This window comes from Thermobia domestica, chromosome 7 (assembly GCF_964235325.1).
Source record: "Thermobia domestica chromosome 7, izTheDome1.hap1.1, whole genome shotgun sequence".
Taxonomy (NCBI): Eukaryota; Metazoa; Arthropoda; class Insecta; order Zygentoma; family Lepismatidae; genus Thermobia; species Thermobia domestica.
In genome coordinates this window covers 115,114,534-115,137,176 of record NC_137460.1, presented here as the reverse complement: position 1 = coordinate 115,137,176, position 22,643 = coordinate 115,114,534, and positions in this window count along the sequence as shown.

Below are 22,643 nucleotides of genomic sequence, written 5' to 3'. Positions count from 1 at the left end.
GTTGCAGGATCATTCTGTAAATGTGAGGTTTGCCAGAGGAGGGGCAAAGACAATTGGTTTTATGGTTGTTTCTCTGGACTTTTTTGGTCTACAGTTAGAGCAGAAATTCCATGTAATTAGTAATTTCTCGAGGTGTATTATCATGGGCCGAGACTTTCTTCTTTCAACAAAGATGATAATAAAATTCAGTCCTTTCGGATGGGAAATTCCGAGTAGGGGAATTTCTTTTAGGGAATTTGATTACCCTGAGACGCGAGAAACTGGAGAAATTAATTGCTCGGATGAAGATAATGTCATTGAAAATATGTTGAAGGGCGTCAAGCTTCCCGAAGGTCTATATGAAAAACTGAAGGAACTTCTCTATAAATACGAAAAGGTTTTTTCTGAGGATCCTGGGGAAACCAATGTTTTAGAACACAAAATTGAGCTGAGTGATCCTCGGCCTTTCTCAACTCGACTAAGGCCAATGTCGGAAGATAAGAGAAGAATTCTGGGACAGTTGCTGGAGGAAATGTTAGATAAAAAATTGATCGAAAGGAGCTCTACGAAGTATCTTAGTAATCCCATTTTACATAGAAAGAGCTCTGGTAAGTGGAAGCTAGTCCTTGATTGTAGATATTTAAATTCAGTCACGAAACATGAGAAAGGGGGGATCCCGAACATTAACGAGGCGCTATCCTACTTGGGGAAAGGGAAGATATTCTGTAGTTTTGACATGTCGTACAGTTATGCCCAGGTCAAGTTGGAGGAGCGTAGTAAAAAATATACCGGATTTCTTACCCCGTTTGGGATCTTCCAATGTATACGCGCCCCCTATGGTTTGAAATCGATGCCTTATACTCTCTGCAAATTGATGCAGATTGTCTTGGGCGACCTGTATTATTCCAAAGTAATAGTCTATTATGATGATCTCACAGTTATTGGTGAATCACCGGAGGATTTATTGGATACAATGGAGCAACTTCTGAAAAGAGTGGCGGATGCGAATATAAGTCTCAGCCCATCAAAGGCGGTGCTATTCTCTGATACGATAGATTTCCTCGGTTTCCGTGTGACACCTGGCAAAGTGTCATGTACACCTGAGAAGCTTAAAATGGTGAGACAACTGCAACCCCCCAAGCATGTCAAGCAATTACAGAGGACCCTCGGTTTCACTCAGTATTTTCGAAACCACGTTAGAGATATGGCGAAGATCTGTGCTCCGATGACGTCACTATTGAAAAAAGGAGTCAGGTGGTCATGGGGGCCACAACAGGACCAGGCTCTGCAAGAGCTAAAGGATGCGATTGTTGAGAACCGTGAATTGATGCTACCAAGGATGGGAGAACCCATGCATATCTTTGTCGACGCCTCTGAAATAGCCGCTGGCTACCTTCTCGGGCAGAAGGACGAAAAAGGAGATTTCTATGTTGTATCGTTCGGATCGAAACGCTTGACGGAATCCCAAAGTAGGTATAGCACCACCATGCGGGAACTCCTCTCAGTAGTGCTCGCATTAGAGAGATTTGAACTGTACTTAATACATTCCCCTTGTGTGTATGTATACACTGATCACGCTTCATTGATCCCTCTCTTCAAAGCCAGCAAGGTTCCAGCTATGGTGAGCAGGTGGTTGGCTAGGATCTCCAGATTTCCAGTGGTTCTCCAGATTTCTCCAGTCCAGATTTCCAATATAGAAGAGGCAAGACCCACCGGGTGGATTTTTTGTCGAGAATCGAGACAGGTTACACTGAGGATCAAAATTTCGAGGGGACTGAGCATGCCAATGAAGAATTCCCTCTGAACTGTGCTAGTGATACGGGATATATTAAAATAATGGACCAAGAAGGAAGAATCACATATGTGAGTGATATTCCTAAGGAGGAAATTAATCTGATTTCGTTTTATGACAGTAGAGGTCTGAAGGATTTCAAGAGAGGTTATAAAGAGAAAAAATCAGATCAGAACGTGTCCAGCGTTGAGACTCTCCCGAGCACGATGAGAGAGAAGCGAGATCTATTTAAAAATCTCCCATTTGAAATATTAATGGAAGAAAAAGAAGAGGAGCAGGAAAAAACCGAGCAGTATGAGAAACTTATAGTACCAATAAAAATAAGAGAAACCCAGGAAACTGACTCATTCCTGAGAAAGGTAATTCTATTTCTTACAACCAAGAAGTTAGCCGGCACCAAAGCAGAGAAGAGAAAAATTAGAAATTTTGCTTCCACTGCCCGATTATCCATGGATGGGGTCTTAGAAAAAGAAATCGATCTAAATGGTGAGAAAAGGCGGGTTGTGTGCGTTCCCAGAGATTTGAGGGGTTTAGTACTTGAGATGACTCATAATTTAGAGTTCTCGGGACATCCAGGCATCGAAGAAACCATCAATAGGACAAAAAGACAATTCTTTTGGACCAAGATGGGAAAGGATATTAGAAGATTTTGTCAATCCTGTGTTCCCTGCGCTATTTATAAGGACTCGTCAAATAGTAAGTTAGGTTTTATGACCAGCAGTCTAGTGAATAAGCCAGGGTCTACTGCTTATTTAGATCTTATGGGGCCCTTAATTAGGTCGAAGGGGGGAGGTTATCAATTCTGCTTGATAATCATTGATGCTTTCAGTCGTTTTGTTTCTTTGTTTCCCCTTCGAAAGGTCACAGCTCAGTCTGTAGCTAATTGTTTGTTAACTTTCTTTTCGAGAAATGGATGGTATGACCGCGTTGTAAACGACAACCAAAGTGTGTTTACGGGAAAGATCTGGAGAAACCTTCTCGCAATTTTAAGGACAAGAGTTACGTTCATTTCTGCTTACAGGCCAAAAGCGAATCGGGCCGAGAGAGGGGTGAAGGAAGTTAAAAAACTGGTGTCCATGTACTGTAGAAAACACTCGGAATGGTCAAAGAACCTTGATTTTCTTTCCTTTGCCATTAACAGTAGAGTCTCAAAAGCCACAAACCATACACCTTTTTTCTTACATATGGGTAGACATGTGAAATTGCCATTTGAAACCCAGAAGAGAGAAGAAGTAGTGGGGGAAGGTGGGAATCCGGTCCCTGACTTCGTAAAGGAAAGAATCCAGAGCATAAAGAAAGCCATGGAAGTAGCCAACAGAACTCAGGAAAAAAGACACGAAAAAATGTGTCGAGAATATAACAAGAACAGAAAACCCCATACTTTCAGAGAGGGGGATTCTGTCTGGCTCCGTGCAGTTAGATTTTCTGATGCTAGCAAGGGGATAACCGCAAAAATGCTCCCCAAATTTCGTGGACCATACGTCATTTGTAAGAAATTAGCAGAGAACACGTTTATGTTACGACACTCTCTTAGTACCCGAGAGATAAAAGCTAATGTAGATTCCTTTAAGAGGGTTATTCCACCCCCTGCTTTTGCTAGGAATGTAAAACAACAACAGATCTCCTGTGTTAGAGAGATTCCCGAAGATATAGCTTAGGCTGCGAAAGATTCTTTTTTTTTTTTTTTCCTAGCTCTTGTTTCAGGCTATTCCGCAGAGAACTGGAGCTCCGCCTTTTGTGGCTAATTTAACATCAGAGCAAGACATTGACCCATGGTGACAGATTGGCCCAACCACGCTGGTAGAGGGAAGGAGAGAGAGAGAGAGAGAGTTAAAAAAATAAAATAAATAGATGGGAATGAACAAGGAAAGGATACTTGACTTCGTCAGTTTAAATTCAGCTTCGTGAAGAAGAACGTCTTTTAGAGATTTTTCCTTGTTTTTGTACGTTCCCGATGGATTTTAAGTTTAAGAAACCAAAGGCCCTCACTAGAAGTGTTTATTGCGGGGCCAGACCAAAGGCGTGGAATCCCACCGAACTCCAGTTGATGTTCAACATCGACAATGAGAAAAGCAATAAGAAGCGAGACCAGTACCGGGCCGCGAGACAGAAGTCGGGCCCGAACCCAGAACGTATTCTGCAAGGTGACCCGAGCAACTTTTCTCTCAAGGACCTGAGAGAATATCAAACACTACAAAAGAGGCCTGCATCGGTAGCGGAGGCTCCGGGTTCGAGTTCCGAACCATCGACAAGTTGCCAGGAGGATGATCCGGTGGATTACATTGAAATCTTTACCAATGGCGAGGGACTTCCACTCACTCCGGGTAAAGGAGTGAACGACGGGGACCACTGGGAAGCCTACCCGGTGAAGAAGAGGCTGAAGTTTTAAAATAAAAAGAACTATCTCTGGACGAACCTCAACATTGTGATGTGTTCAATGATTGGACATAACAGTGATTTTTTTTTATTTGTTTGTTTTTTGATTTTGTGAATATACATATTCAAAAAGGACCGCCGAGAGTGCACGCTTGCGGACAATGGGCTCTCGTAATTGTGTTTTGTGTGTGTGTTTAGAAAAAAAAAAGTGTCTTTTCGATATTTCAGAGAACTAAAAGAGTCTGAACAAGAGGTTTGGACTAATGGCTCTTTTCTTTTTTTTTAAGTGCAAAGTTAAGTGTTTTTTTTCCTCATTTTTTTTGGAACGTAAGTAACATGCAGCCCCCTCTTTGGGAGCTGCTATCTATAATTGTATATATTACCTTTGTTTAATTATTCTTGTGTATTGCTTTATCAGTTAATATAGTTTTAGAGAGAAATCCCGGCCGGGTAAAATTATTATTACATTTCATTTAATCAATATTTTTATTGATGTCTTTGTGTGATTTTGTTTCTATATCTTGTTAACTAACATGCAGTTTCTTCTTTCCAACAGGATTTTTTTTTAAACAGCTCACTTAGGGGAGAGCCAGAAACCAACGCTATCTTGCCCGTTGATATTTTTTGTTTGTTAATTTTAAAATTTTTAAACCAAGCGTCTGTCTGGTGACCGTTGGTTGTATCGTCTATATAAGAGCAGGAGAATCATAGGTGGGGGAGGATTCCAGCTCGACCGTCTAAAGAGGTAGATAGTTAGGGTTCTTGTCCAAAGAGGGGACGGAATCTCTTTTCTGGAATTCTCAGATTCTCTGCCAAAGAGGTGGCTAGAGATTTACATGGTACAGCAAGAGGGCTGTATCGCCGCGATGCTAAAAGTTTAGTTTTTGACATAATTTCAGACCACAACTCTCTTAAGAGGAAGAGAGTCTGGGGGGCTACGGAAATTGTTGGTCTTAAACTGTACCACACAGCAAGAGGGTTGTGTGAAGGGGGAAGCGAATTAAGTCGCTGAACCGTTTTTTTTTTAGCTGGCTTCGGGGCCACGCCACTCCTTTAGTGGGAGGAGAGGCTATGGGTTCAAGTCCCGTTTGACACCTCACGTAGGAGGCGAAGTTAGACTTACCCAATTTTTTCGTTGAAATAGTTTGTTTAGCATCCTTCGGCCAATTTTGGGGAGATATGCGCGTGCAATGGTCTCTTCTATAAAGGGCTGGATTCTTTCTTCGAAATGAACGACGAGAATTTTTTTTTTATTTATTAGTATGAATAAAGTTTTATTATAAGTTAATCCTTGGGCGTAATCCTTTCATATTATTAACTTCCTCATTAAGGTTTTTTGATCTACCTATTAGATTGCTGTTTTGGTGTAATTGAAGTTTTTGTTTGAATCTGGTGCATCTAAACCGGATTCGGTACATTGCTTGGAGAGAGATTTTTGGGGGCTCGTTTTTATTTGATTTTTCAGTTTTATTCAATTATGCTAATCCTCCAGGGTGCACACAGATGTTAATGAGCCGCTTTTAATCTGTGGACACAAGTTCGGTTCCCGGGGTGATTCTTTTATATGAGGAATGGTGAATTAGTAATTGGGGACGAACAGTTGGAGGTTGCAGTACTACCTGGGGTTTCCACACCGATACCGTTCTAAACACGTACAAGGCACTTCATCGCCCATGTCTCACTCACGGTCACACTGCCTGGGTTAGTGCGAGTGATGATTTCTACGAGCGCCTACGTATTATAGAACTCCATGCTTTGCGTCTCGTATTTTGAATCAGCTTACCTAGCCCGACACGTCACTCATACGCACAACTAACTTTCCCGCACATCACTCGCCATCTGGAAGATCTTCGCTCTCGTTACATAGACAAGAAATGGAAAACTCAGCACCATACGCTTATGCAGGGTGTCTATTGAAACTCCAAAATGAAATTTCGTGACTTTTTCGCGACCTTTTTTATTTTAACCAAACCATAAAATTTCCTAACATTCTCAAGAGCGAATTTGTTTGCAAATTAATCCGAATTTTCATGCATGCGATAGAAGAATGCTTTGCTTGCGATTTAGTAGCGTCTAAAGCCCACCATAAAGACACTTTTGGTGGTGAATTTTGACGTTTTATAGAACAAAATTTTCCAGTCTCTGCTTATATTTGTACAGATGAAAATATTTGTGACCCAAAAGCTAAATTTCGTGACTTTTTCTTGACTTTAATGGTCATTTTCTGATTTCGTGACTTTTTCATGACTTTCGTAACTTTTGTGACCGATAGACACCCTGTTATGGAACCATACACATTGATAGTAGCCTTTCCGCCTAATCTAAGTATTACTATCCTCCACTGCGGCATCTACTCTCCATTTATGACCCGAAACACCCGTAGCTTAACTGACCATCAGTTCTTCACTACCTATCATCCATCAGAATTCAATCAGCAAATCTATCCATCGTCTACAGAGTGAATCCTCCTAACAAGGGATCACCCTTGTATGCTATCAGTGTAGAGCGCTCCAATACAGAAGATCAGCTCATTTGTGAATACTAACTCTGCCCTGTGTACTATGGCGTGCAAGCACTTCATTTCATCACTCTCTCGCTCTTTAAATAAACATATTTTCTAAAATTCATAATCCTTACGTCTAATCACTGTTATCTGCTGTCTGTCCTCAATCCTACCTATTAATATTCCACATTCATATCTGTGTTTCTAGTTTTGTACCACCTATGTTCTACAACAACAATAATAATTCACCTGTGTATGAATAAAGTGACTTCCTTTATTATTGTTGTTGAAACTCATAGCCCATATAGGTGAATACATCATAACTAATGTTTATATGTATCACTCCCGAAGAGACTCCCGAATTATCGTCTGCGGTATAACAGCCTTAAAAAAATACCAGTGCAATATACTAAATAAAGTTAACAAATGTCTCTTTGTCCATCAAAAATCTTCCTACTGCACGATTATGTGAAATTTCTTTCCCTAGTAGATGGCACAGCCTTCGCAGTGGGTGCTAGCTACTCCGAAGCTAGCTAGCTAGCTAAAAAAGTGCAATGCGTTTGTGGCGAAATTGACAGTAGAGGATTAAAGGCGACAGAGAAGAGACCATGTGGCAGTACTGGTGGTTTCAAGCCGGCACTAGCGGTTCAGACGAGGAGAAAATATGGATGTCGCCTTATTACCGTCATGGCGGTAAAATTGTCGCATTCGTGTCATTTCGTAACGATACCGCCGCGTTTCGCGGTCGGTCCAATTACGTCTTGCACATGGGGCTACTATGTAGTTGATATATTTAGCTTTCTCGCGTCCATAATATTCTTTATTAATTATGTTTTTACCACCGCTACTATGACCATACACATCACATCTTAATTTCTACTGATCCTTTAAAACTCAACCTATAATGTGTTTCTACAATATTCACGTATTCAAAAACTCTCCCTAATGATCATCTGGGAAATGCTCACGTCTCTGGTAGATGTGGTCCTGGGTTCGATTCCCGGTGGGAAAACAAATTTAATTTCACATCCATTTAATTTCTTAATCAACCATGTATGAAGGGGAGATGATAAACTAAACAATTCCATTTGATTTTCTTAAGATCATACATCAGCTAATATTTTTAATACCTCATAATGCCAGTTCTTCATCAATGTGTGGGTATCGATCCTTGTGGTGCTGTTATTCCGTAGCAAATAACATTTCCCTATGGACAATTCCTAAATTCAGCATCATGTATCAAGTATTTTTCCTGGTCCTAATATTTAACCCTTATGTTAAAAGATATCGTTACCTGCGCTCTCAGTTGTCTGATGCTAACAGATATTTCTTTTAGAAGGGAACTACAAGCTTCGAATACTAATGTTTTTACGGATCAGAGATGTGGACATTGAGAAAAGCTAAAATATCCAAGCTGGAACCATTTGAAATGTGGTGTTGGCACAGAATGCTGCGCAGATCATAGACCGAAAGGAAAAGGAACAAAGATATACCGGTACTAAAGGAAGCTAATGAAGGACTACAGATCATAAAGATAATAGAAAAAAGAGGAAGCAGCATGCTTGGCCATCTTATTCGACATTCCGATTGGATCACCGCGTTGATAGAGGGAAAAACAGAAGGAAAACCAGGAAGAGGAAGACCAAGGATCGAATATCTAGATGCAGGTACGAAGAAGAGACCTTATCAAGGTATGAAACAGCTCTCCCAAGGGAGAGACAAGAAGAAGATAATCCTAATTGTGATAACTCATCACAGCATTAAATGTAATGTAAACTACCTATATTGGTGGCCTGCGGACAATACATGAATTGAACATATTAAATATTTATCTCTGGTAGTCTAGTAATTAGCACTTCTATCGTTCCTTCTCAAGATTTTCAAGTTCCGAATCCTGTCGGGTGTTCTGTGATCTATGTTTAAAACAGGTTTGTGTCTTCTATAGCCATACAGCTGAAAAATGACGTTAAATTTCAACGCCCTTCAAATAACTCAACTTTCCTACAAAATGTTTTCATTGCATCCAATCTTGTTTCTAATTAAGCAACATTTTTATTGTGCTTTTCTCTGCCACTATCGTTTCTTCCTGCCAGAAAGTGTTTTATGAACATTCGCTTTCAATCGCCTTACCTCATATTAGCCCTACTCACTACATAATACATGAAACAAAATAATCTTCTTATTAATATCATTTTTTTTTAAAGTGTCTTAGTCTGTGCGAAACACTTTCATGTAATTTTATATTTACAGTACTACTTCTCATTCCTCATATTGTTTAACTTATAATATTGATTTAATGGTTCCCGTGCGCACCTTTGGTGCCGGGTACCTAGTTCAATTCCCGGTGGACGCCAAATTATCCAAAAACACTTACAAAATATCCGAGTGACTTGAAACTTTTGACCCACGATGTGTACTTCGATTATCGAGATATCCTATGATATTATCGTTAATTTTATTTAAGTGTACCACTCTAAAGCAAGGTAATATCATCTCAATGAAATCACCTTGATCCTCATGATCTGAAAAGACAAGACAAATTGATATTAGGTGAAAAGACTACTTAATGTATTTTCTGACATGTTCGGGATCGAGAATCACGAATTTGATCTATGTGGCAATAACTGGTAATAAGAAGTTCTAGACAACTGCGTTACAACGGTCTCGCGACCTCATTCTCCGTAAGCGACAAGTCGTAATTAACATTATGACAATGCTCCATGTGACACTTCGTGAATGGTATCTGATTTCATGCCCCCCTCCAAAAAAAAGAAAATATTCTCGTACATCCCGCCTACTTGTCGGGTCTAGCTCCGTATTACTTTTTTTTTTTGTTCCTTACACTGAAATCAACCTTAAAGGCAAACAATTTGACATTAACCAGGACAGCCACTATAACACAACGAAGGAAATCCAGCGTATTCCTCAAGAACGTCCTAAACAGACGTTTCAAGACTGCTTGCATGCATAAATAACATCATCATTGGAATTGGTGTGTAAATGCAACAATAAAGTAGTTTCAATTGGGACAAGAATGAAAAGGTCCCTATATTTCTTTTTCTTTTTCTTTTTTCTTTTTTTAGTTTAACGTCTTATTATTAGGCTCCACGAGAAGCGGTAATAATGATAATGGACGGAATTAAGAAAGTGAGAAGACAGAACTTCGAAGAAAGTCAAGGACACAGTTTTTGTCCACCACCAAGCCCACTTGGCCTGAGCTGGAATCCAATCAGGAACCCAGAAATCAGAGAAGAGCGCTCTAAACATGATTTTTATAGCATCAGCATGTGTGCGTCCGTTTCCGCATAGAAAGAAGTCACCTAAAGCCACTAAATTTTGCATACAGATAGGTCTTCATTTGACTTAAAAGCATACTAAGCCTTTTCTCCCATTTTCGGCTCGGAAGGGTTGTGGTGGGCAGAGAAGGAGTGGGTCAGTAGGTCGGTGGGTCAGTGGGTCAAGTGGGTCAAGTTTTCTGAGTGGGTCAGTGGGTCGTGGGTCAACAGCATGTGACCCACTGTGACCCACCACCCACCGTGACCCACTGCGACTCACCACCCACCATGACCCACTGTGACCCACCACCCACCGTGACCCACTGCGACCCACCACCCACTATGACCAACTGTGACCCACCCCCCACCGTGACCCACTGCGACCCACTGACTCAGTATGATCTATCGACCCTCTCTGCTCACTGCATTGTAGAGAGCATCTTCTGAAGACTGGTAAATTTGTCTCCGTTTTACTTTCAAGACCTTCATTTCCCTTTCTTTTCCACTTGTTTTTGTCTACTTACCTGAGGTGAGTATATCTAACCAAGTGAAAAAAAGAACTTCAGGCACTTTTGGATATTGATATTTTTAATAGTAATAATAGCAATAGGACTTACACTACAACTTGGCTTTCGAGACCTGTGGGTTTTTAGAGGTAACTACTGGAAAAAATACATTTTTGAATCACTGTAATAAATTATTTATAAAAAATTGAATGTAACTATGTGTGCCTGATCATCACGGTCAAATTGCAAAGTCAAATGAAATTACTTTTGGTATATAGTTAGGCCTTAATCCAAATTGGGATGCTATATTGCTTTTATTATAATGCATAATATCCTAAGGAGGTAGTGAGGATCCGAATTTTTGCGAAAAAAAATGAGTATCTCGCAAGCCGTTAAACTTACGGAGCTGAAATTCAGTGTATTAACTCTTTATTGCAAATGAACAAAATGTGTCCTAGCATTTTTTTTAAATTCTCCTTTATGTGTGTGGGGGGGAGGGGGCACTTTCTATATATGGAAAATTGGTAGTGAGTTGGTTTGTAAAAATGATCGAAAACGATCGATGTTATTTAAGAAAAAAAATCAGAAACAAAAAATACAGTGCTTGGCTGCATATATCCATTGCTTTCTGCTATAATAATTGCTGAAGCTTATGTTTATTATATGGAGCGCTCGCAGCACAGAGCAATCAACCCATAAAGTTGTGAGAAAAATAGGCATAAAATTTGTACTGTAAGCTTAATTACACGGAAATTTGAAGTTTGGATTGTACGCATAATTGTAGGGAAAATTTTACACTTTTTTTTCTCTTTACGTTGGTCTACTTACTTTGATTTGGAACTTTGAAATTTCATCCTTTTTTCCACTGAAAAGTATTGATAATTCAACAAGGAAATAATTATACTATGATAATTTAATTGAAATTCATCGTAATTTGGCACATGGCAAACAGCAGTGTGGTAATTGAAGTTGAAGAAGGAGGGAAATTCCCATTCACCTCTGAATACTTTCCAGCAACCTCGTTCCCTTTCGCTTTCTAGACGGGGGAGGGAACTTGGTAATGGTATCAAACCTTCATGTGTAATTACAATAATTAAATTTATAAACAAATAAGAAATCATGTTTATCAGGCTTTAATTGCTACTTTATTCACAAGATTCCCTATCAAAGGCGTGGTAGATGAAGTTTCTGTTCTACATGGGTCGACATTGCCAACTGACATGGTCGATGTGGAAAAGATGTTGTATGGTGATAGAGAGATGGTACTTCTTGCTGAGTATTTCAAACCTGACCAAGAAAAATCGTTATCAGACTTAAGTCTAACAAGTAGATTGTCGATGAGAAGTTGCAGAAATCGGGTAGAAGTATTATCAACTTCCACGACAGACGGCGAACGGGGATTTCCCCTTATGAATTTACAGATGACTGATATTAGAAATAGATTAAGTGCTCAAACATTGTCTAACGTGTTGCTCATCAATGTTAATGGCCCACCGCTAGACAAGTTCAAAGTAGACGAGCTAGTTATTTCTTCGCTGAAGGATGGACATCATTCCACTGCGGATGATTTACCGCCAAAAATTTACCAACAGGAAATAAATCCGATTTCAGATTTGTTTTAAGGTGGAAAATTACGAGTTACGGAAAATGTATATTTATATTACTAATGGCTGATTTGTGTTATTCAACTTTGTACCTACTTTTTAGTAAGTCTCTTCTTTGCTTTAGGTAAACTACTTTTGAATAAATATTCATAATAATTGCAATTATGCATATTTGTAACTTAAATTTAACGTGGTGTTTTAGTGATTACACAAATTACAATTATGAGCATACTTTATGGAGATGCTCTCACATAGGGTACCCGAGCACCTTTATACCCTATGAACAACTGATTTTTCAAGTCTTTTGTGAGAAAAATACTGTGAACTGAGAAACCATAACCTTTTCCATATTGTACAGGGGTATTTTCCTGCGAATAGAAGTTTCTTGTGGAATGCGTTCAGAAATTAACACTTGCAAGAATACTTTCTTAGTACAAGTATATTTTAGGCACACACTAATTTCTCCCCATCTCGAACTGTTTCAATTTCCTCACTGACAAACACTTTACCATTTTATATCGTAAAGGTCAGATCCACCGTTATTGTAACAGAGTGGTGCTTGAGCGATTGACTAGAAATTCGAACTACGATTAGTGACAATTTCACAGTCTTGTTTTATTACAAGTGTAAACTCTTTAGTCAGTTCAGAAGAGGCCGTGGATCGTTTTCAGAGTTGATGACGATGGATTTTGGTGAGTCAGAGTAGGTTAAAGTGGATGAGAGTGGTTCATGGTGGGTGGTGGGTCACAGTGGGTCATGGTGGGTGGTTGGTCAGAGTGGGTCACGGTGGGTCGTGGGTCATGGTGGGTCACGGTGGGTGGTGGGTCAGTGGGTCGTGGGTCAAGTTTTCATTGACCCACGCCAACTCTGGTGGCGGGTGTAAAATTGTATACGAAAATGTATCCAGTCTCAAGCTGTATCTAAGAACACTTTGCCTTATGCAACCCATATTACTTATTGAAGGCGCCAGTGTATATAACAACAGAGGATAAGTACTCGCCAATAGGACGTTTCTTTTTATCCAGGTTCTGAATTAAGACCTAATAATGGCGTGTACTTACAGTTACTAAATGAATAAAACAAAAGGATTGGACTAAGAATATGTGGCCAAAGGACGTAGGAAATGAAATAATAATAATAATAATAATAATAATAATAATAATAATAATAATAATAATAATAACACCGCCACATAAAATAAATAAAAGTTCTGTGTAACAGACCCAGGGAATGGATTCGATGTATTTTGTTAGACAGAATCCAAATTTCGAAACCCCAGAAAGATCGATCCTTGGTCGAATCCCCCCCCCCAGAAGAGGAAACTTTCTTATTTTATATATATAAATAAAACCCATCCCAGAGTTTGAAGCTATTAAAATTAGCTCTAAGTAGCAGTATGACAGCACACCGCCCCCCCCAAAAGTCAGTCCTGGATCCGCCCCTGCTATATAGAACAACGTATACTATTTAAGGTGAGATCGAAACCACTCGAAACAATATATATATATATTTGTTTTATAGCAACTCGAATATTCTTAAAAGTTGTTGATTAAAGTTTAGCATTCCATTCCAGAACCCAAGTTATATAAGACGTGGACTTACATTTTAAGGTGGAATTCGAAGCATTATAGTCCGTTCAATGTTTTATATTGCTCTCCCACCAGGAATTGAACGTGCGACCACGTTCACCAAAGGTGCACACAAATTTATCACACGTACATAAGTTAAGCAATTAAAATGAAAGCAGTTGTATGTAAACAAGATATATAGATAAGTGATCATGAGTTGGCATTAACGTAGATTGGATGATGAATGACAACAGTCGAAAGCAAATGACTTGAAAAGGAAAAATTTGACACAATCTAGTACAAAATAGTAAATTCAATCACAGAATCTTACCTTTGAAACAGAGGTCTTACTTTCACTTTTCATAAGGCGTTCCCGTCGAAAATACGATGATAATAAAACATTATTGATTAATTTTAGTTCAATCACCAAGAGCTACGTGCAAAAATGAATTTAAGCTTCATTGTTGCAAATTATTAACAATCCTCGTCTACATTTATATAACACAAAACAAAAACAAAATTAAATATATAATATTAACATTACCCTTTAGCCTAGGCAAATTAGCTTTATCAGTAGAGCAAATTCGGAACAAGCTGGTTTTTGGTACACACGTACAGAATAGCACTAGAAAGAATACAGGAGAGTTCTATAGATGTCAATGGTGGGAAACCTGAGAAATCGCAGCCATCTTGAAAATAAAACTATTTTTGGCCATTTGTTTCCTTCACAATTTTGTTTTTTGAGCTAAAACTATGCAAGATACGCAAAAATGTTATTAGACCTTTATTGTAGAGCATTAAATTTCGAATAAATTGAAGGAAATTGCAACATGTCTAAAGCAGTGGTTTCCAACAGGTGGTCCGCGGCTCCTTAGATGTCAGTGGACATTCACTACAGGATACGCAATTTATAGTTAGGAACAGAGTTTTATCTTAAACTAGCCTTCTGCAAACATTTTAGTATCATTTTTAAAATTTCTAACCGCACTTTGTATTAACATATTTAACGGATGACAGGACACATTCAGTCTGTTTTTCTTTATTGGAATTTCAATTACGATTTTTAGGATTTAGGTTTTATGGGGTTTCATTCATAATGGTGATGAATAAAGTCCTCCAAAAGTTGTTGGGAACCATTTCTCTAAAACAACCCGTTTCTATTTTCCTTTTCCAGGACAATTTTTGTTTTTTCTTGTTTTTTTATTTGATTTTTTATTTTATATTTTTATATAATCCTTAAAACATCTTTACTAAGAGATTATTACGTTTTATATTTACTCGGTCTTCTAGATTATGAGATAAATTTAAAAGTAACTAAATATAGTTTGCTTACCATTCTTAATGAGTTGTCAGGATCGAACTCAGGAAGGCTAATTTCATGTAACATTCCCTATCATATTCTATTATATCTTTATCTGAATGTCCTGGCTGTTCGCAATCCTCTCTTGGTGTCAATTCTTCGTCAGCCATTCTGTCCGTGACTTTCGAAACGCTGATACTAGAAGTGCACAGCTCTACATTTTCAGGTCCTCTTATGTTTTTATCTTCATCACCGAAGAGTTGTTCTTTAACTTCATCACCCATGATTTCTTTTTCAGTTGACATAGTAGGTGGCGGATTATAGCATCACAATCCTCTACAGTGAAAGCATACAATAGAACACCGAAGACCTGCATTTATGCATCTGCAACCTAAATAGCAACCCTTTTGACTTTTACTTGCTATTAGCTTCAAGACGTTTTCGGAAGTGTGTTGTTTAAGCATGGTGACTAAAACCAAAGAAATTTCATCTTTCTGCCAATCTCATTTTCCTGCTGGTAACAGATTGCCCTTTCACTGCTGTTCATTGAATCAAAACGGGGGCACTTCCAGAATCTGCCGTAGAACTGACAATTCAGTTGATGAATAGCAATGTTGCCGGGTGCACGTAAGTAAAAGTTTTATCACGATAATTTTAAAGTTTGTTTTCCATTGTTTTTGTATAATGTAGACACATCCTTAACACACCTTTTGATGCACTGAAACATCAGCACTGTTGCCAATTCAGAATGTTAATATATGGAAACCACGTTTTCCCTAGTAACTCCTTACAGAGGCCTCATCCGATTAGTTATCGGCAGAAATGAAAAATTCTTTTTTCCATTCCATAGTTTCCAAGCTACTCCAACTATACAAACTGAAAATTAACGACAGAACATCTAAACACATGAGTTGTGAGTCAATTTACGTGTCTTGTAAAAAAATTGATTTACACCATCGGTTACATCTGGCAACACTATGTGGTTCCTAGTGTACTTCAATCGTTGCTTCCTAGTTAAAAATATATGCATGAACAAGGTTTCATTTTGGTATAACCATTATTTGTGTACCGCTTCCGGTTCAAAAGTTCTACTATTCCAAACTCCGGGTTGCATTGTATATTGGACACTCTGTAGTTCCTGATACCGACTTCAAATACCTTTCTACTACCTTAAATTGATGTCATCAGTGCAAGAGAAGGCGTTACCTTCTATGGCCTGCCCATCTATTGATGAGAATGGAACTGCACTTAAAAAATTCTCAGTGGACATCCTTTTGCAATCCTAGGAGTTGTTGCCCAAAGCAAATTTAAGGCATCACTTGTGAGACTAATCTAGTAAAGCATTCTAGCCCTTGAGCTTAATTCGATCCTTCGCGGTATCGTGTTGACTTGCAGTATTTCAAACTTTATATAGACTTCATCGTATTAGGCCTACCGCTCACTGGCAACATTTTGTCGGGCAACTATCTTGTTGCTCTGGCTAAATGCATTGAGTCTTATGGGAGTCCGCTCACTGAGGCGACAGCGACAGAAAAGTTGCCGAGGTGTCGCCAAGCAGGGCGACAGCAGGGCAACAGCTCGGCGACGGAACAGTTGCGCAACATCTAAAAATGCATTGAGTCTTATGGGAGTCCGCTCACTGAGGCGACGGCGACAGAAAAGTTGCCGGGGTACCTCCAAATAGAAAGGTAAAAAAATAAATGTTTTCTACATTTTTTCACGTAACAGTTCGTTCCGTGTGAAAAGAAGTGTTCGCAATGGAAACTAATACATTCTTTGATTAGTGGCTATCATGTTTTTAGTGATAAAGACTATGAAAAATTAATTGAGGATATAGAGAAACGCTCAGCGTTAAAGATGAAATATATATATATAAAGAAGAAACTATGGAAGGAAGTGTGTTTCGCTGTTATAATAAAACTAGAATGAGGTTTCCAGCCAAGAAAAAACAACACAGGTAGGTACATTTTTCGATAATGACATATCGCTGGCATACTACACACTACTACTTTCATTAATTTCCCACAACTACACAAAAATACAGATAAAATTATCATTCTCAATTTTCTTTCCATTTCAAATATAAAAAAGAAAAAACTGTACTGTATAAATATGGCCGATTTTAAAACGTGAAGAATACGCGGGAAGGACGAAGAAAGCCAATTTTTATTTTATGGCTATACGTAGAACACCTGAGAGTACAGTTACGGTACAGTGTTGTTGGATTGCCGCTTTTGTTAGTTTCGTTCTCTTAGTTATTTCCAGTCGTTTTATATTTTCGTTATTTTTGTTATCCTTTGATTCGAATAATTGTTCCCGTTCATATTAGCTTACACAATGCTGTTACTTTTGTCACTCATTGACGTTCAGGGACGTCATTTAGGGGGGGCAGGAGGTGCAATTGCTCCACAAGAGTTTGAGGAATACATATACTTTAATCAAGTGTCTACTAATATACTAGTACAAAACGTGAAAGTCTTATGTCGGTGGTGCTCTTGCCCCCCTCAACTGAAGTCTGAAATAACGCACCTGTTAACGCTACCTTCGAAAGTTTATTTAAATTTATTTATTTAACCATTGGAATGGGCGGTAGTTTTTTTTCTTTTTTTTAATGTCCGAAACCAGCGATTATGTGAACTGTTCCGGTTGCCGATTATGTAAATTGTAATATCAAATGCTCGGCAACTTTTCTGTTGCCGTCGCCAGTGAGCGAGGGTATGGCAACAAAACTGTTTTGTCTCCGTGAAGTTGCTGACTGCAGGCGACAGCGACGAGATAGTTGCGCAACTGTTTTGTCGCCAGTGAGCGGTAGGCCTTACTGATTCCTACCAGTCAGAATTACACCATAGTCACACATTACAAGCTTGAGCTTGGGCTATACGAGCACTATCAACATGGCCTTAACATTGTGTTAGCAACGCGCAGCAAAAGTGAGTGTTACTTTGTTGGACTACACGGACTCTAAAAACGCCGCGTTGGCGTTAAATTTTTAAAATATAATTAATTTCCTTTCTCAGTCGTGAATTTTATATTGCAAAAATGTGGTTCTTCCTCTATTAAATAAACATTGCGAATAACAATATGCACTCGAAATCCGCATCCGAAAGCAAACAACTGATACTTAATGTGTACGATATCAGCCATAATCATTCAATTGATTTCTAAATTACATATAATGGGGTAAATATATTTTTCATGCGTCCGGTTGTCAAGCGGACAATTACCATAGCACGGATCCCATCGTTGCCATAGTAACAGTTGCTACGGTCAATAATCTCGGGTTTCCATGGACACAGACCCATGGTTGTCAAAAGAACTGTCCCCGAAAGGTTCCCGTTTTCATGTAAATTAATGCAAGGCGGTACCCTGTTAGCAAGTGCGACAAATTGCCGAAGTGCTCTAATTTTGCTAAACAACATCGTTTGTTTGGTTAAAATATTTAGTGAAATGCGGTTGCAAAGATAAAACTGGGGTCCAAACTGGAGTCCAAAACTAGTCAAAATACATGGAAATCAACCATGTGCATCCATCTGAATGTAATATAACTACTTTATGAAGTAATAAGCTCATTTTTCTAAATAGCCTGAAGTGACCAGGGAAAAACAAGTCAGATATGTCGACAAGTATGAAAATTCGTTTGTTTGGTTAAAATATTCTAAGGGAATGCACAGGTAATCAGGAAATTGAATTTGAAGTTTTCAGCGGAAGGTAGCACTACCAAACGCAATCAAATATATTGACCTGTGTCGAAGTTCATTTCAAAATAATATAAGAAGTACTTAATATCAAGTTACTAATCAAGAACGCCCTTCTTTTGTACATTATTTGGTTTAGTCCGCGCCGCATGTACCCATGCGTTGTTTTTGTCTGTGTGCGGTTTTGTCCATGCGCTATTTTTGTCCACGCTGTATTTGCATGCGTTGTTTTTGTCCATGTGCTGTTTTTGTGCACGCTGTGTTTGCATCCGCTGTCTTTGTCCACGCGCGGTTTTGATTATGCGCTGTTTTTGTCCACGCGCGGTTTTTGTTCTTGCACTGTTTTTTCCACGCTATTTTTGTCCATGCGCGGTTTTTGTTCATGCGCTGTTTCTATTCACGCTGTATTTACACGCGCTGCTTTCGCTCATCGCTGTTATTGTTTGCATGGTTTTGATCTAGAACCGATAGGCATATCATGAGTTTAGGCAAATCATTTTAATTTTAAATCCGTTTACGCACTTTGTTAGCAGGAACTACGAATAAAAAAGGAATCATTCGTTTCACCAGTTACACTTATAGACATGAAGTATGAATTAGCAATTAATAAATTGTAAGCATTTACAGATACGGTAGATAAACGAATTAGTCAGAATATATTACGCTTTATAGGCAAAAAATTTGCTTCTCGCGTAAAATAAGAGAAATCACACATCTTTATTGCTGTTTGTCTTCGTTTTCTTATATTTTAGTACCAGCCTACAGTGATACCAGGAACGTATGCAGGGAGTGGGTCCTGGGAGTCCGGACCCCACCGGAAATTAAGACTTTTGTGTAAATTTAGTCTAATTTTAGGGGCAATTTTAGAAATTTTAATATAAAATACCCTCATATTGAGTTTGAACCCCTCCCGAAATAAATTCCCGCGTACGCTACTGAGTGATACAACACATAATCGAGATACATTCAAGAACTAATTTGTTCACTGCCTGTGTTTGCAAATGATTTTCAATTTTTCATGGGTCCTGCAGAAGTTTCCAACTTAACCGATAGATATTATAGCTAGGTTGGACGTTGACATTATGGACCTCAAAAATTACATAACATAAAAACTGTAAATAAAACCATATCAAATGTTTCAAAAATTTTCCAATAAAGACTGAAAGGCAACGCTTACTAGAACCTTTCAAAAACATATAGACCCTAAATAATAACTTCTATCACTAGAGATGCGCACGAAACGAGTCGAGACAGGATTTTCTTGACAAAATTCGAGTCGAGACGCGGCTCTTCCAATAGAGAAATATACGTTTTTCGAGTCGAGACATGACGTTTACAGCACATTTTCGAGACGAGACAGTCACAAATCTTGTCTCATGTGCATCCCTATCTATCACTCAAAACACTGAGGGGGCTTAGACTCCCCGGGCCCGGGCTAGATCCGTCATTGCTTTTATGAATGTTATTATAGAACATCTTTTCTTAAAGCGGGAGGAGGACGGGTGAACTCATTTCTTCGCAGCTAAATTGAGTGAATCCCAAGATTGAGAATGATGGGAAAACATCTAAGACCTTATATACAACGTATATTGAGCCAAATCCTAATTATGTTTACTTGAGATATCATGGATTGTTATTTATTTATTTACTTATTGTAAATCATGTAGGGAGGAGATTAAAATCACTCCCACATTCTTGGCTGATTTTAAACCCAAGCAGGATTGTGGGAAACCACTGAAGAAAATATACGTATATTGAAACAATTTTTTTTTTTTTTCTAAATGGGGGAAGGGTAAATACATCCTTCTTGACACATGTCTTCATTCTTGAAAGATTTAATTCTCAACCTTGACAGATTTGTCAGGTAGGGTGGGAAAATGAAAGCTTTGGAGAATATGTACACTCATGTCCAAAATTATTGTCGCATATCTATAGATATGTTGTTGTAGGAATATAATTTGATAACGAATTCGCCCGGTATTTCTTATAACGTTAGTATATGTATAGTCGGCAAAGACATGTATGTGGCAAATTTCATTTGAAAAGAGCGTTAAATAAGAACAATAAAACGAAAATAAAACTTTTTTGTGCATTAAGCAACATTTTGTTGTACTCATTCTAATTTTCGTATTTATAATTCTTTTCCTATGAAATTTACCACAAATATACATTTCCCGATTATACACATAGTATCAGTATTAAAAGTACCCTGCAAAATCATTATCAAATTATATTCTTACAAGAAGACTGTTATAGATATGCGACAATCATTTTGGACATGAATGTACATCATATATAAGGAAATCAAATAGTTTTGACGCAAGTTAATGAGGAAAATTGTTCTCTTGTGTTACACTATTTAATTAAAAGAAGAAAAAATTCAAAGTTAGGAGAAACTTGCCCCTTCTTATTCCCTTATTCTAGACTCTTTTTAACCGTAACAATGGAGACGATCGAAATCTCTCAAGAAAACATACATTACCCATGTAAATCGAATAGTTTTTACGAGGTTTTACTGAAAAATTGTTTTGTTATCACATCTTGTATGTGTGTAAGCTTGCAACATGATGTGGATTTTATCTCCTTATTCTTGACAGATTTTAACATCAGCCGAAGTAGAAAAATGCAAATACCAAGTTTCGTTAAAATTGGACAAATTTCACTACAGTTTATTACAGAACAGAGAGACAGGCAGACGGACAGATACACAAATATTGGTTGAATCGAATGGTAAACACTAACAGATCTGGACAGAAGAGTTTAATCTTGTTTCTGAATTAAAGTTAGGATATAAGCACATTTTTTCTTAATAAGATATACGAGAAGGTATTGTGAGATCATTGCAATTCTTCGTTGTTCTGATTTTATCTTATATCAATTAAGCAAGGTTTCCTTAAGAACAAGATCTGTAAAGTGGAAAGGGAGAATGCAAATGCAAAATGGAATGGGTCAAAAGAAAAAAAATGAAATGAAATCTTTAAGTGTTGCGTCCTGGGTCAAAGAGAGTAGTGACGTATTTCTTAATATGAATCGCCTGACATGACGAGTTTGGAATCGAAATTGCGGTAATTACCTCCACTGGAATGATGTGGATATCAACCAAAATTTAGAATAGCAAATACTTACAAGAGAGTAAAGAAAGCGCATCAAACCTTTCTAATGGGGAATGAATCAATAGATACGAGAATGGGTAGAGGGCACATTAAGTTTTGAAGGTAAAAGCCAAGAGATTCTACAAAATATATAAGATAAAACTGAGGTCAGTCAATAGGTAGAAAATTTAGAAACAGAGGATCCTTGTTACCCTAGGGTAGGTGCGAACGGCAGCTACGGCTTTAAGCCCGTCACATCTTGAGGGATAAGGTCCCTCAGCGAGCACACAATCCAGAAAAAGGGATGGAATAAATGGAATGGGAAGGGGAAGAAGCGGCCTGGGAACTGTATGTTATGTACCATCCCGGCATTTGCGTGGTGGGAGTGAGGGAAAACCAGGAAAAACCTCACTCAGGAAGGCCGGCTTTGAGATTTGAATCCGGGACCTCTCGAATGCGAAGCGCCCACGCTAACCACTTACGGAAACCGAACTTGGGTATTCCACGCCAAAATCCCGTACTCTAACACTCGCATACCAATGCGACTGACCCCAACGCGGTTTTTTGCCTATGGTTCCCATGTTATTTCAAATTACAAGATCAGCTCCTAAGACATTTCTTGGGGGTGGTTCGTGTCTAAAAGTGTAATTTACTTTTTCTTCTGGAAGCAAATTTCCCCCATAAAATTATCGCTGCTACTGTTTTCTTGCATTGTGATTTGAGATAGCTCTTGTGCTACACAACTGAATTCCAATTGCATGAAAAATAGGTTCTTGCTATTCCTTACCATTATTACGATGTAGGAACTAATACTGAAGCCAAAAGAAGTGGTAGTCTAGTTTCAGTAGATGAAAAAGATAACTGAGATGGAACTTATTCTTGAGACGTTATTCACCCTGCAGAATTAGTCCCATCTCATTGTCTCTCTTTCCGGAACAATTTTTTGTCGTCTC